General features: G+C 38.1%; 1 protein-coding gene across 1 annotated transcript in view; it reads right to left on the bottom strand.

The window, feature by feature from the left end:
- The window catches only part of ITGB6 (integrin subunit beta 6), a 200,395-nt gene that overhangs the window by 176,800 nt on the left and 9,578 nt on the right, over nt 1-14,017 (bottom strand). The window lies entirely within an intron of this gene.

The raw sequence follows: 14,017 nt of genomic DNA, 5'->3' as shown, positions 1-14,017 counted from the left end.
GACTATGCATATTTGTTACAATAAATTTGTTTTTCTTTTTTTAATGGGGCTGTTTGGGTAGGAAGAGAAAATAAATTTCTGTGAATTTTTACAATACAGAGAAGTAGGAGGTGTTTACTGATGTGAAATGCTCTATGTACTTTCAGATGAGATTGCTGTGTTATTAGTTTTATTTAATTGGTTTACTTTATTACAAGAGACTTCTTATGAAATGACAGTAATCTATAAATATTTATAATGTAAAACCAAAACATATTAATAAGAGTTTTAAAAATTGTTTATGGAAAAGAGAGATGAGAATGGATTTTCTTTGGATTTTAATTACCCATACCATAATTTATTTTTGTCATCAATTTTTCTCTTATGCTCATCCATTTAAAAATATGTCAGTTAATCAGTCAATAAGCATTTATTAAATGCTTACTATGTACTAGGCAGTATTCTAAGTGTTGGGGATACAAAGAAAGGTAAAAAAAATGGCTCCAGCCCTCAAGAATCTCACATTGTAATGGGAAGACAACATGCAAATAACTATTTACATATAACATATATGCGTGTCCGCATATATGTAAACTGTAATGTGACCCCACAAGATGGAAACTAGGTACTTTGATCTTTATAACCTCTCAAATCTCTCCAAAATGATAATTATGAGTAAGAGATAAAGCAATTTCAGCTAAGACATCCAGAAACCAAATGAGGTAACAACTCAATGAACTAACACCAGAGAAGGGTAATCCCTAATCTCTAACAGACTCATTCTGTACCCCTCTTCCCACTAGCTTTCACATTTAACAGGTCTTCACAAGTTGATACACAGGCTTGCAACAGATCCCAACTCTTCTCCTCCCCGCACAACTACCACTCTGAAAAATCAAAAGCCAAAAGCTTTCACTGGCTGGAAGAGCAGCCTGGAATTACTCTGTACTGCAGTAATGCTCATACGGAGGTATAGAGAGAACTGAGACAGGGTGCAAGAATGTGTGTGACTCTCCAAATCCAGAAAAAGAAAAAAAAAAGGAACTGTGGAATATGGATGCTGATTGGACCAACTATTTCTTTTGTTTTTGGTGCTGTTGGTTTTCTGTTTTGAGGTTTTTCCTTTTTGCTCTGATTCTTCTCTTATAAGATGACTAATGCAGAAATAGGCTTAATGTTATTATGTATATATAACCTATATCAGATTACCTGCTGTCTAGGGGAGGGGAGGGGAGGGAGGGAGAAAAATTTGAAATTGGAAATCTTTATATAAACAAATGTTGAAAACTATTTCTACATGTAACTGGAAAATAATAAAATACTTTCATTTTTTAAAAAAAAGAATGTATGTGACTTCACCAGGTGTGAAGGTAAGGACACTGTCATCCAACTGTGTCCAGTTCCGAAGCTGTAGACCAGTGAAAAGTGAATCCCAAAGGGTTGGAGTCACATAATGGAGTAGCAGGAAGAAATAAAACCAGTCTCCCCCAAACTGAAGAACATAACAGGTAAAAAACAAACAAAAATCTGAACACCAGAATACAAGACAGAACTTCTAAACATACACAACAAACTGCCAACAGAAAGAATCCACAGATTGTTTCCAGGAAAAAAAGAAAGAAAAACAACCTTACGCTCAAAACTTGAAGAAGCATAATGGTTAAATTGAATGATTCCAAAGACAAACTACAAATTTTGGAAGTGACCAAGGGAAATTTGAATAATACAAGATCATTCTCCATCCACCAGAAACCAAGAAAAGGTAATTGAATGACGTATTCCAAAAGATAAAAGAGCTCAAGATGCAACTGAAGTGACATACCTTTGAAACAGGAGTCTATTAATGAAACAAGCTGGAGATTCAAGAAAAATAATTGAAACTTTCTTACAAAGAAAACCAGAGCTGAGCAAAATACTGGTTTACTAAAACTGAGACAAAAGAAATTTAAGAAAGGTAAATAAATACAAAGAACCAAGGAAACCTATTATGTACCTATTTCATAAACCTAAATACTTGGGGTCACATAAAAATTTCTCATGTAAAAAAGGGTCACGAGTAGAAAAAGTTTAAGAAGCCTTGATCTAGAACACAAAGGTAAAAGTAGAAGTTAAATAGAAATGATGGTAGAAGAGCAGAACTAAAATATCATGGACTAAAGACAAGTAAATCAATTGTTTTCTTTGTGAGTTTAAATTACAGAATGAGATGCTGCATAAAAGGAGAGAGGAACATGCCCTTCATCTTGGAAGAGATTTCACCCAACTAAGGAGACCTAACTTCTGTTTAGTGTAAACAGAATCCAATCTGGGCAAGTTCTTGGGGGAGGGGTGGGGAAGAAGGGAGGTCCTATCCTTTTACCCATCCATTAGAGTTTAGGGTGACACAGCTCATGAAGGAGTGGTCTGGATGGAGATGGATTCCCTTGTCCAGATTGCTGGAGGTGGCTGAGTCTCATGATCAAGCAACGTTCTCAGCAGGAGGAGCTGAAGTTTTCTAGCTGACCTCTGTTAAGTGTCCACCAATCAGGGTTAATTTTCACTTGTGAGAGTCATTCCCTTTCTTTTTTTTTTTTTAATTTCCACATTAATCATGTTGGGAAAGAATAATCAACATACAAGGGAAAACCACAAGAAAGAAGAAACAATGGAAACAACAACAAGAACAAAATTGAAACTAGTATGCTTCGATCTGCAATCAGACTTCATAATTATTTTTCTGGATGTGGAGAGCATTTTCCAGCATGAGTCTTTTGGAACTGTCTTGAATCATTGTATTGCTGAGAAGAGCTAAGTCTATCACAGTTGATCATCATACAATGTTGCTGTTACTGTGTACAATGTTCTTCTCATTCTGTTCACTTCACTCAGCATCAGTTCATGTAAGTCTTTCCAGGTTTTTTCTGAAATCCACCAGCTCAGGATTTCTTAGCGCACAATATTACTTCATTACATTAATATGCCACAATGTGTTTATCCATTCCCCAATTAATTGGCATCCCCTCAATTTCCAATTCTTTGCCACCACAAAAAGGGCAGATATAAATATATTTGTTTATGTGGGTCCTTTTCCCATTTTTGTGATCTTTGGGATATAGACTTAGTAGTGGTATTGCTGGGTCAGAATGGTTGGATGAATTTACAACTCCACCAACATTGCATTATTATTGTTCCATTTTTACCACATCTTCTTATGGGATCTCTTTGAGGAGGTGATCGGTGGATTCTTTCAATTTCTATTTTAGCTTCTGCTTCTAGAATATCAGGGCAATTTTCCCTCACAATCTCTTTCAACAAACATTTATTTTATTTTCCATTTACATGTAAGGGTAGTTTTCAACATTCATTTTCATAAGATTTAGAGTTCCAAATTTTTCTCCCTCCCTCCCTCCCTTTCCTCCCCCCCTCCACAAGATCGCAATCAGGTTATATATGTACAATCCACAAGTGTTCTTTTTATCAGTTCTTTCTATAGGGGTGCATAGCAAGCTTCCTCATTAGTTCCTTGGGATTGTTTTGGATCATTGCACTGCTGAGAGTAGTTAAGTCATTCACAATTACTCACTGAACAATACTGCTGTCACTACGCACAATGTCCTCTCAGCTCTGCTCACTTCACCATACATCGATGTTCATTAGTCTTTCAAGGTTTTTTAGGGATCATCCTGTTTGTCATTTCCTGTAGCACAAGTCCATTCCACTACAATCATATAACACAGCTTTTTCCATCATTCCTCGATTGATGGACATTCCCTTGATTCTCAATTCTTAGCCTCCACCAAGAGTTGCTATAAATATTTTTTGTACAATTTTTCCCCCTTTTCTCTTTTTCATGATTACTATTGTTAACTGTTTCCCTTCCATCCTATTCCCTTCCCCATGATATTTATTCTATTATCCATTTTCTTTCATCCTATCACTCTTCAAAAGGGATTTGCTTCTGTCTGTCCCCTCCCCCACTCTGCCCTTCCTTCTTTTGCCCCTCTCTCCTTATCCCTTTCCCCTCCTATTTTCCTGCAGGGTTATAGAGATTACTCCACCCAATTGAGTGTGTACATTATTCCCTCCTTGAGCCAATTCTAAAGAGATTGAGGTCTTTGAGCCAATTCTGATGAATGTTAGGCTCATTTACTGCCCAGATTAAATAGATTACTACCCCCAGTTGGGTGTGTCTATTAGTCCCTCCTTGAGGCAGCTCTGATAAGTTTAAGATCTTTGAGCCTTTTCTGATGAGTGTAAAATTCATTTACTGCCCTGCTCCTCTCCCATCTCTTCCCCCATTCCATAAGCCTTTTCCTGTTACTTTCATGTAGGATTTCGCTTCTGCCCTTCCCCCTCCCCCAATGAATTTCCTTCACCCCTCAATTTAACCCTAAAGATGTTATCATCTAGCTAAGTGACACAGTAGACAAATCATCACCCCTGGACCCAGGGGGATCCCAGCTAAAACCTGGCCTCAGACACAAGACAGTCGCCCACTACACGACCCCAGGTATGTCCCCCGGCTCCAAATTTTTTTTTATGGTTCTCTAGGGTCTTGTATTTGAAAGTCAAATTTGCCATTCAGTTCAGGTCTTTTCATCACAAATATCTGAAAGTCTTCTTTTTCATTAAAGTCCCATTTTTTCCACTGAAAGATAATGCTGAGTTTTGCTGGGTAGGTGATTCTTGGTTGTAATCCCATTTCCTTTGCCCTTTGGAATACCATATTCCATGCCCTCCGGTCCTTTAATGTAGAAGCTGCTAGATCTTGTGCTATCCTGACTGGGGCTCCACAGTACTTGAATTCTTTCTTTTTGGCAGCTTGCAATATTTTCCAGAGTCATTCCCTTTCAAAAGATATTTAAGGCTTTCAGGATCTCCATGGATTTGTCTTTGGTTACCAAAAAAACCCACTGACCATTAATTTATTGGATTGCCACCAAGCCTAATTAATAAATTGATTAATAATTACCCAGAAACTCTATCTCTTGGTTTTCTTTTCCTTCACAAGGGGAATCAGAGCTTCTGATTCTGGAGGGGGGAGTGTTAGGACAGCAACTTCCTGATGCATCTCCCCTTTTCCTGACACACACACAACCCCCATGCGACTTCCTTCAGCTCCAATTTCCCTAGTGGTTTCTCTGCTGAAGCTTCTTCCCCTCAGAAAACCTGATTAACTCCAGCTTCTCTGGCATAGTTTCCTGGCCTAGGGTCAATAAAAAGTCCCAGCCATATGGGTTCAGGACCTTTCAGACTTGGTGGCTGCCCAAGACCATGCAAGTCACTGTACTCTGTTGATTGACTGACCAGATGCATTTCTAGAGGGAAATGAGGAGGCCACATCCCCTGCATCTTTGCTGTGTCAGGACAAAGTAAATGTTTTTTGTTAAATGTTCAGTGACTCATGAGTGCCTCATTTCATCCCAATACCAAACCCGAACTAAAGAATGCTGGCTTTAAAGCCATGCTTACCATAGTGGGCAACTGGCACCCATAGGTGGGAGAACATGGAGGTAGAGAGGGGACATCATGGCAAATGGGATAAAGATCAAGGGCTATGGCAAAACAGGCACACTAATATACTGTTGGTGGAGCTGCGAATTGGTACAACCATTCTATAAAACAATTTGGAATTATGCAAAAAAAAAAAAAAGGGACTAAAGTGTCCATACTACTTGATCCAGAAATCACTCCAAGATGTCAAGGAAAAAAGAAAGGTCCCATATATACAAAAATATTCATAGCGACACTTTCTATAGCAGCCAAGAACTAGAAACAAATAATTACCTATCAATTAGGCAATGGTCCAACAAATTGTGATATAAAAATGTAGTGAAATATTACTGAATTGTAAGAAATAATGAATATGAAGGATGAGGAAACTTGCATAAATTGATGAATAATTTCATTGATTCCATTGAAGAATAATCTAAACAACACCAAGAAAACAATACATACAATGACTACAACAATGTGAACAAAAAAAAAGAACAATAAAATAAAACTGAATGCTAAAGGGGGCAGCTAGGTGGCGCAGTGGATAAAGCACCGGCCTTGGATTCAGGAGTATCCGGGTTCAAATCCGGCCTCAGACACTTGACACTTACTAGCTGTGTGACCCTGGGCAGGTCACTTAACCTCCATTGCCCCACAAAAAAAACAAAAACAAGCAAACAAAAAAAACCCCTGAATGCTATGTAATTAAAATGCCTAAGATTATTCCTGGAGAAGACATGAGGAAATGTACCTCCCTCCTTTTGTTTGGGGGCACTATGAGTATGACATGCGGCATACACTTTCAGACATAGTTGATGTGTTGGCAATTTTTGCACACACATAAAAAATCTGCTTTGTTTTTTCCTTGTCACAATGCAAGCCTTGTGGGATAGGAGAGAGGAGAGATACATGTTAAGAAATGGTAGTGATATAAAAACAAAAGACATGACTAATTCTTTTTTTTTTTTTAATTAAATTAGAGAGGGGCGGCTAGGTGGCGCAGTGGATAAAGCACTGGCCCTGGATTCAGGAAGATCTGAGTTCAAATCTGGCCTCAGACACTTGACACTTACTAGCTGTGTGACCCTGGGCAAGTCACTTAACCCTCATTGCCCCACAAAAAAAATCAATAATAAATAAATTAATTAATTAAATTAAAAAAATTAAATTAGAGAGTTGGACTAAAAAAACCTGAGGTTTTTTCCATCTTTTTAATCTATGTTCCCATATTCTTTTTTTTTTTTGCTGGGCAATGAGGGCTAAGTGACTTGCCCAGGGTCACACAGCTAGTAAGTGTCAAGTGTCTGATGCCAGATTTGAACTCAGGTCCTCCTGAATCCAGGGCCAATGCTTTATCCACTGTGCCACCTAGCTGCCCCTTTCCATAGTCTTTTTTTAAGGAAGGCTATTGTATGTCAATAAATATTTCCATGTCAAGCTAAAACATAAGCTGTTAGAGAACAAGACATATTAACACCTAGCCTGTAGAGGAAAATTCCTAAAACCAGTACTCACATTCTCAGAAAATGTGCAGCAACATGCTTTTCAGACCAATTTAAATAATCGCTAAGATGCTGACTAGAATAAGTTTTGTAACATTAGAGAGCAGAATATTCAGATGACATCCAGTTAAATCTTAAAACCTTAGATGTTCTTCAGAGGAATTCTAAACACTTGAAAGAAATGGATTGGGAAATGGCCAAAGGCAAATATCAAACTAAAACTGTTTAAAGCAACCTGTGTACTTTGGGTGAAGGGCATTAATGTCCTAACCCTTAGAACCATAGCCTAGAGTTTCTCAGGAATGCCAGGCAGACACCTAGGGCTGTGGTTCAACTTTTGATTTGAAATGGTATGGATTAAACTCCCAAGAAACTGATATATCTGAAAGCCACCGATTGGTCCAAATTGTCCCCTTTAGCCTACTAATGGCAAGTGAGAATATGAAGTAAACACCACAATGTTCCAACTTCAAAAACACCTAAGGTTTTAAGATTAGCTGGCATGTCAGCAGACTATTTTGCTCCAAAGTTCAATCTGATCAGCAACTTTGAGGAAATTTCAGTCATTCTCAAAAGCAGAGGTATAGTTTTGGCTTCTAGGGCAAAAAGCGGCAAAGAATAAATCCAGGGCAAGAAACTTGAAAAGGGTCTTCAAATCAATCTGGCAATTCATGATGGGCAAATAATATAAGTAATTAAGGCCAATTCAGTTGAAGAGGAATTAGTTATGATAGTGGCTCACAGTTGGGTGTTAGTGAAAGTGTCATCTTGAGAGCATTGGAAAGAGTGATGGACTTGGAGTCAGCAGTTTGATTTGATTCCTGGCCCTACCATTTGCTACCTGTGTGACCTTGGACAAATCATTTAACCTTTACAGGACTCAGCTTCCCCATTTATTAAATGCGGGGTTAGATGACTTCAGAGGTTCCTTCTAGCTCTAAATTTATGATTTCTAGTCAAGAGAGGTGGAACTTTCTTATTTTAACAAATTATTCTAGGACCAAAGAGGCAGCAAGGTATAATGAATAGAAAGTTGACTGGTCAGGAAGACCTCTCACACATGTGGATTGTATGACCTTGGGCAAATCATCCATAATCTTAGAGAGTTGCCTTGAGCACTAAGAAGTTAAATTACAGATGAGTTATGGAATGGCATTGATAGGCATTTCTACATAGGATTTCCCTATACCTATGAAAACTGCACTAGTAGGGGTTTGGATAATAACAAACCCAACCTCCTCCCCCCAAACAATAAAACCCTTAGTTAATAAGTGAATGTTTCTACGTTGTTAATAGACTTGTTTTGTTTTCTTTTTACTGGACATGTGATTTCATCAATGTAGAAAAAAAGGTGAGACATTCTCTCCCATGTTTCCATAGGAGTACATGTCATACATTTTTGCATCATTTACATTTTGATTCCTTGGGAGGAAGCCCTCATTTTCCAACCTGAGTTATGGTGCTGTTTAAAGGTGGCATCTTTAAATTTCCTGAGGATAGGGAACGTACCTTATCTAATATTCATATTTCCCATAGTCTCTGGTACAGTGTACTCCAGAGTGTAGGCAATTAATAAATGCTTATTGAGTAGAAAAGTAGAATCACTCCCCTGCTCTCCCGTTTCCTAAAGTAGCTATATATCTTATTTATTTAGACCCTTATCTATTAATTTTAAACATGCAAATGTTTTTCATCATTCATTACTTTCTCTTTTGAAGAATTGAATCTGAAATTTTAATGGAAGTTTGGTGCCAACTATCAAAAGTTTTAAAAGGATCAAGTCACCTAGATCAGATCATGGTGAATGGAATGGTTTGAGAGAAATGGGCTATTGTGGAAAGAGTAATGGGCTTGGATCCCAAAGGTCTTATGGCATTAAAACAAAGGCAAATGATTCCATTATTCGAAAAAAGTTCCTGTAAGCTAACTTATTTGGTCACAATAGACAATACTTCAAGAAAAAAAAAAAAGCTGGTGATGTTTTGAACCTCAGTACTTTAACTGATCTGTCATCTCATTGTGCATACTCCCCTGATCATAATCTCTCTATGCCTTTGTCTTGGATTTGGTGAAGGAAGAGAAATGAGGTTAGACAGGAACAAAGGAAGGAGGCAGTAGGGGAAATACTTTATGAGGAAGAGTGGTATAATGGAAAATGTTTGACTTTAAGTCAGAGAGACCTGGGTTCAAATCTCACCTGCCATATTTATTTGCTGTGGGACTAAGGAAATCATTCAGCCTCTGTTTTCTTATCTGTAAAATGGAAATAACATCTCTCACATGGATTTTGTGGGGAGCAAATGAAATAATGTACATTAAGTACTTTGGAAACCTTAAACTGCCAGAAAAGCACCACACACATATGTGGTTAAACAAATTATGGTAAGTGAATGTAAAGGAATATTACTATGCCACAAGAAACAATACATACGATGGAGACAGAGAAATGTTGGAAGACACATGAACTGATGTAAAGTAAAGTGAGCTGAATGAGGAAAATAATATACACAATGATGGAAATGGAAACAACAACAAAGCCATCAATAATGAATGTTGTAGAATTCAAATGATTAAAGTTGGTCGTAAAGACAAGGTATGAGAAAGTCTTTCCCTCTGGTTTTTGAAGAGGAAGGGGGCTATGAAAAGACTGGACATCTCTACCAAATGCCATATACAGGGCAGGCAAGCTAGGTTCACTGAGGGAGAGAGGGGGCAGCAATGTGCTAGGCAATTCAAACCATTACCACCACCTTCTCTGCCATCTCCCCTTAGATCTTAATGAAGGCATCTAGGACCTTGAACTCAACAACCTTGGGAATAGCAATGCTTCTAGCCCAGTACCCTCAATCATTATCCCGGGAAGCAACTCCTGTGGAGATGTAGCCTGGCAACTGCTGCTTCAGGTGCTACAACTATAGATGCTGAAGACCCAAAAAAGAAAGGTATTTCCACCAGAGTTCCTGGCACTATCAAATGGTATAAAGCACCGGCCCTGGATTCAGGAGCACCTGAGTTCAAATCTGGCCTCAGACACTTGACACTTACTAGTTCTGTGACCCTGGGCAAGTCACTTAATCCTCATTGCCCCACACCAAAAAAACCCTAAACAAAACAAAAACAAAAAAACCCCACCAAAAAACCCTATCAAATGTTATAATGTTAGAAATTGATATAATTTTCATCAGTGGAAATGACATTAAAGAAAAGGCATTAACCTTTGCTTTGCCCCTGCACCCTAAGGACCATGGGACTTTTCCATCTGACTTGGAGCTGAAACCTTCCATATGTGTTATTTCCCCTATTAAAATGAGATTGTGATGGAATGTTACTGTGCTATAAAAAATGATGAGTCAATAATTTTAGGAAAAAAATGGAAGGACTTGCATGAAATAATGAAGAGTGAAATGAGCAGAACCAAGAAAATGTTGTATATAGTAACAGCAATATTGTTTTAAGAACAACTTTGAGTGAATAAGTCATTTTGAATATTATAAATACCCCAATTAACTATAAAGGACATATGAGAAAGATGCTATCTGCATCCAGAGAAAGAACTGACAAACAGAAGTACATAGAGAATAATATATATATGCATATATATGTATTATGTGTGTATGTGTATATACACCTATTTAGGTCTAATGGTAGCCATTTCTAGGGCATGGAGGGAAGAAAAAAAGATATATACATGATAATTTTGTTGTATATTTGAAAGAAATAGCAAGTTGTTCATAGTAGATTTGCAGTTTCACGTGTAAACATCTTTTTTATTGTACTGTTATGGGAAGGATTGTTTTGTTCCATAATTTTTTTTTTAAATGAGCTCCTTGAGAGCAGAGACTTACTTTTCTATTTGTATTCCCCTGGCACTTTCTACAGTGCTTTGCACATAGTAAATGCTTAATAAATGGTTCATTCATTCATAGCTTATACTCTAATATAATTCCGGGTACAGGATGATCAGTTCACATAACTGAAGATGTTTAGCCTATAAAAGAGATTTCTAGGAGGGCATGATAACTATCTTCAGGTATTTGAAAGGCTATAGTGGAAAAATCAGTGTCCCTGGACCCAGACAGAAATAATGGGCATAAGTTATAAAAAGAAAGTTTAGACTTGATTAAAGGAAAAACTTATTCAAAGTTATTTAAGGAAAAAATTTCAAAAGTGGAGTAGGAGCCCTTGGTCAATATTGGTTCTTTCTTATTAGAAGTCTTCAAAAAGAGTCTGAATAATCATTCTAAGTTAGTGTTGTACAGGTGACTCAATCAGGTGTTCATTGGATGAAATGGCCTCTGAGGACCTTTTTAACTCTGGGATTCAGGGGTTCCTTCTTTCCTTTTCTATGTCTTGTCTTTCCCAAGGCCCCAGAAACAAGACCCAGAGTTGGATGTAAAGGCAGCAAGGAACTGTGGTGATTATAGGAATGCCAGGCATTGCCCTCTAGTGTTTTCTGTATGCTTATCTGGGCTTCAGGGAAATTTTCAGTCTAAGACTTGATTAACAGGGGCCATCCTTTTGAAAGAATAAAGAAAAAAAGATGTAAATGTCATACCCAACTTCAAAGATTGTATAGCAGGAAGTGCTAACCATGTGTATAATAGAGTATATCACCTGTACCTTAAGGCAGGGGCAAAGTGAATGTCATTCACACACCTTTACTTAGGCGAGAATAAGGAACAGAACCATTGCGTAGAGAGAAATGAGTGACGGAAGTCAGATAGCCAACTTAGCGGCTCTTTTATAAGCTCTTAGTCAGAGGCTATGGGTCTATGTTATGACAAAACTTTAGTTTAGATTCATTAACCAGCCTGAAGCATGTGGTCCAGCTGGTCTCAAAAAAAGAAAAGAAAAGAAGAGAAAAGAAAAGGACATTTTCCTGAGGCAACAACAGGAGACAGCAGCTCAGAAGCCAGGAGAGAAGCGGAGTGTTGGCGACACAACAAAGAGCAGCACCAGAAGGGGGCACTCCAATGGAATATTGCTATGACCAAGAGCAGTAATAGAGAATGCTAGAAGAATGGAGTGACCATTAGTCATTCATTAGTCACTTAGTAGCTCATTAGTTTGACATATGAGGGAGCAGATGCAGGGTAAAACTTAGAAGTGGAGAGGTTCTCAGAACATGCCAAGGAATTGCTAAGGGCTGATGTATGCAGGCTTGGGCAAGAAAAGTTTTCTAGCCACAACTCAAGGCAAATGGTGCTCAGGCCATTCTCCTATTTCCAAGCATAAGTTTTGGGGAAATAGACTTCCTTCCCCACTGGCATGTGTGTCTGTGGAATATTATATCAATTTGTGTCTAATTGGTAGAGAATGATTATTCATCATTGCCTGACTTTCTCCTGTGGTATCCTGTCAAATACTTTGCTATTTGATTTTTGCTTTCTGCCTAATCTATTAAAGAATACAATGGATGGGGGCACAAGCTAAATATTAGCTCCTACTTCAAACTTAAGTAGCTGTGTGTTTTTGAAGTGAATGGGATAGAGGCTACATGAGCCTGCTATTTAATCTTTACCAAAGGAGAAGTGACCACTGGAGGAAGAGAAGAGAAGCTAATAACAATGGCAAGCCCAGTAGCTGGGATTATATAATTTAATCGGTTAATAGTACTGGGTTGGTGCTTTGTATAGCACCCAAGGATATTAGGAGAATTGAATAAATGAGTAATAGTAATTTAAATCAACTGACAATGAAAAATCCTGTTCTTCTCTCCCCTATATTTACTCTTCTTATCAAAATATAACACAGCAAATGGTGTTGACATAGGAAGATTCAGCTGTACTGACTATGGTAACAGTTTATAAAAGTATTTATTGTCCAAAGTGAACTAATTGGAGTTACATTTTCGGGCCTTTGTGTTATGGAGCCCAATGACTTGGTCCAGAACTAGAGGTCTAGAACTCAGTCTAGACAAGTGAATGGCCAGATGTCAATCTCTTCATTTACTAGCCTGGCTTTTGCAAATTGCAGCTTGGTTTAATCATCAGGCCTAGCTGCAGCTGGAGGCCTTCAGGGGTGTGTGGGGGGTATGGGGGGGGAGGGGTTGGCATCTCCTTTCACAGAGCACAGTGTCTGCACATAATTAAGCATCAGAACTGTTGGTTCCCCTAATTAATGAAGAAACAGCCTGGAACCTTCCATGTCCCAGAATGCTTTGCTACCATTGTTTCTGAATTGTTTTGCTTTGTTCAGAATTTAAGAGGATTTCTCTCTATGCTTTCCTTATTCTTTATAAATTAAAATTTTCTATTTGTAGTTGTGAAAGATATGCAACACAAATTCAGCAATTTGCCTGCAGTTCCTGTTGTAAGACTAAAAATCAGAATAACAATTTTTTAAAGTCATAATGAAAGAGGCTTTCTCTTTCTGACCTAGAATTAATCACAACAAAGCAACACCTAGCATCTAGAAAATTGTTAATGAGCTTTAATGGCTCCTCCTAGGGGCCAACCAGATTATTGGGAAATCTATCCAGAACAGAAAGGAAAAGGGCTTACCTCCTGGTTGCTCAAGTGAGTTTACAATCCTTACATTCAGGCCTGTGGGTTGAGGAAACTAGCTTTGAATGCAGCGTTTTACGCATTTAAAATCAGACTGGGGACACTACTCAATATAAAGAGCTCCAAGTAAGGAAATCCACTCTTGCAAAGCAAATTGGCAACCACTACGCAACTTGATTATGTTCCAGGAACTGTGCTAAGCACTTGGGGATACAAAAGAGGCAAAATACAGTCCCTGTCCTCAAGGATCTTACTATCTAGATAGAGGAGGAGACAACAAGCAAACAAATATATACAAAACAAGTCTTAGAGAATAGTCTAGGGCACTGAAAGGTTAGTGCCCAGGGTCATAAAGCCAGTGTTTATCTGACTTGAAGCATGAAGCCCCTCACTGAATCTGAAGCCACCTCTCTGAGAGTAAAGACTTCCTCTTTACCTGGCCAGATGTAGGATGCTTTTTGAATGGATAAACACTGAATGAGGGCAAAAGTGTAATGATGCAGTGCCAAAGATTTCAAGGATTGTTTTTTTAGTGGGAGATGGAATCCCTCTAGT

This window comes from Dromiciops gliroides, chromosome 3, assembly GCF_019393635.1.
Source record: "Dromiciops gliroides isolate mDroGli1 chromosome 3, mDroGli1.pri, whole genome shotgun sequence".
Classification (NCBI taxonomy): Eukaryota; Metazoa; Chordata; class Mammalia; order Microbiotheria; family Microbiotheriidae; genus Dromiciops; species Dromiciops gliroides.
Note: the sequence above shows the minus strand (reverse complement) of the source record. Positions and strands in the feature narration are given on the sequence as shown.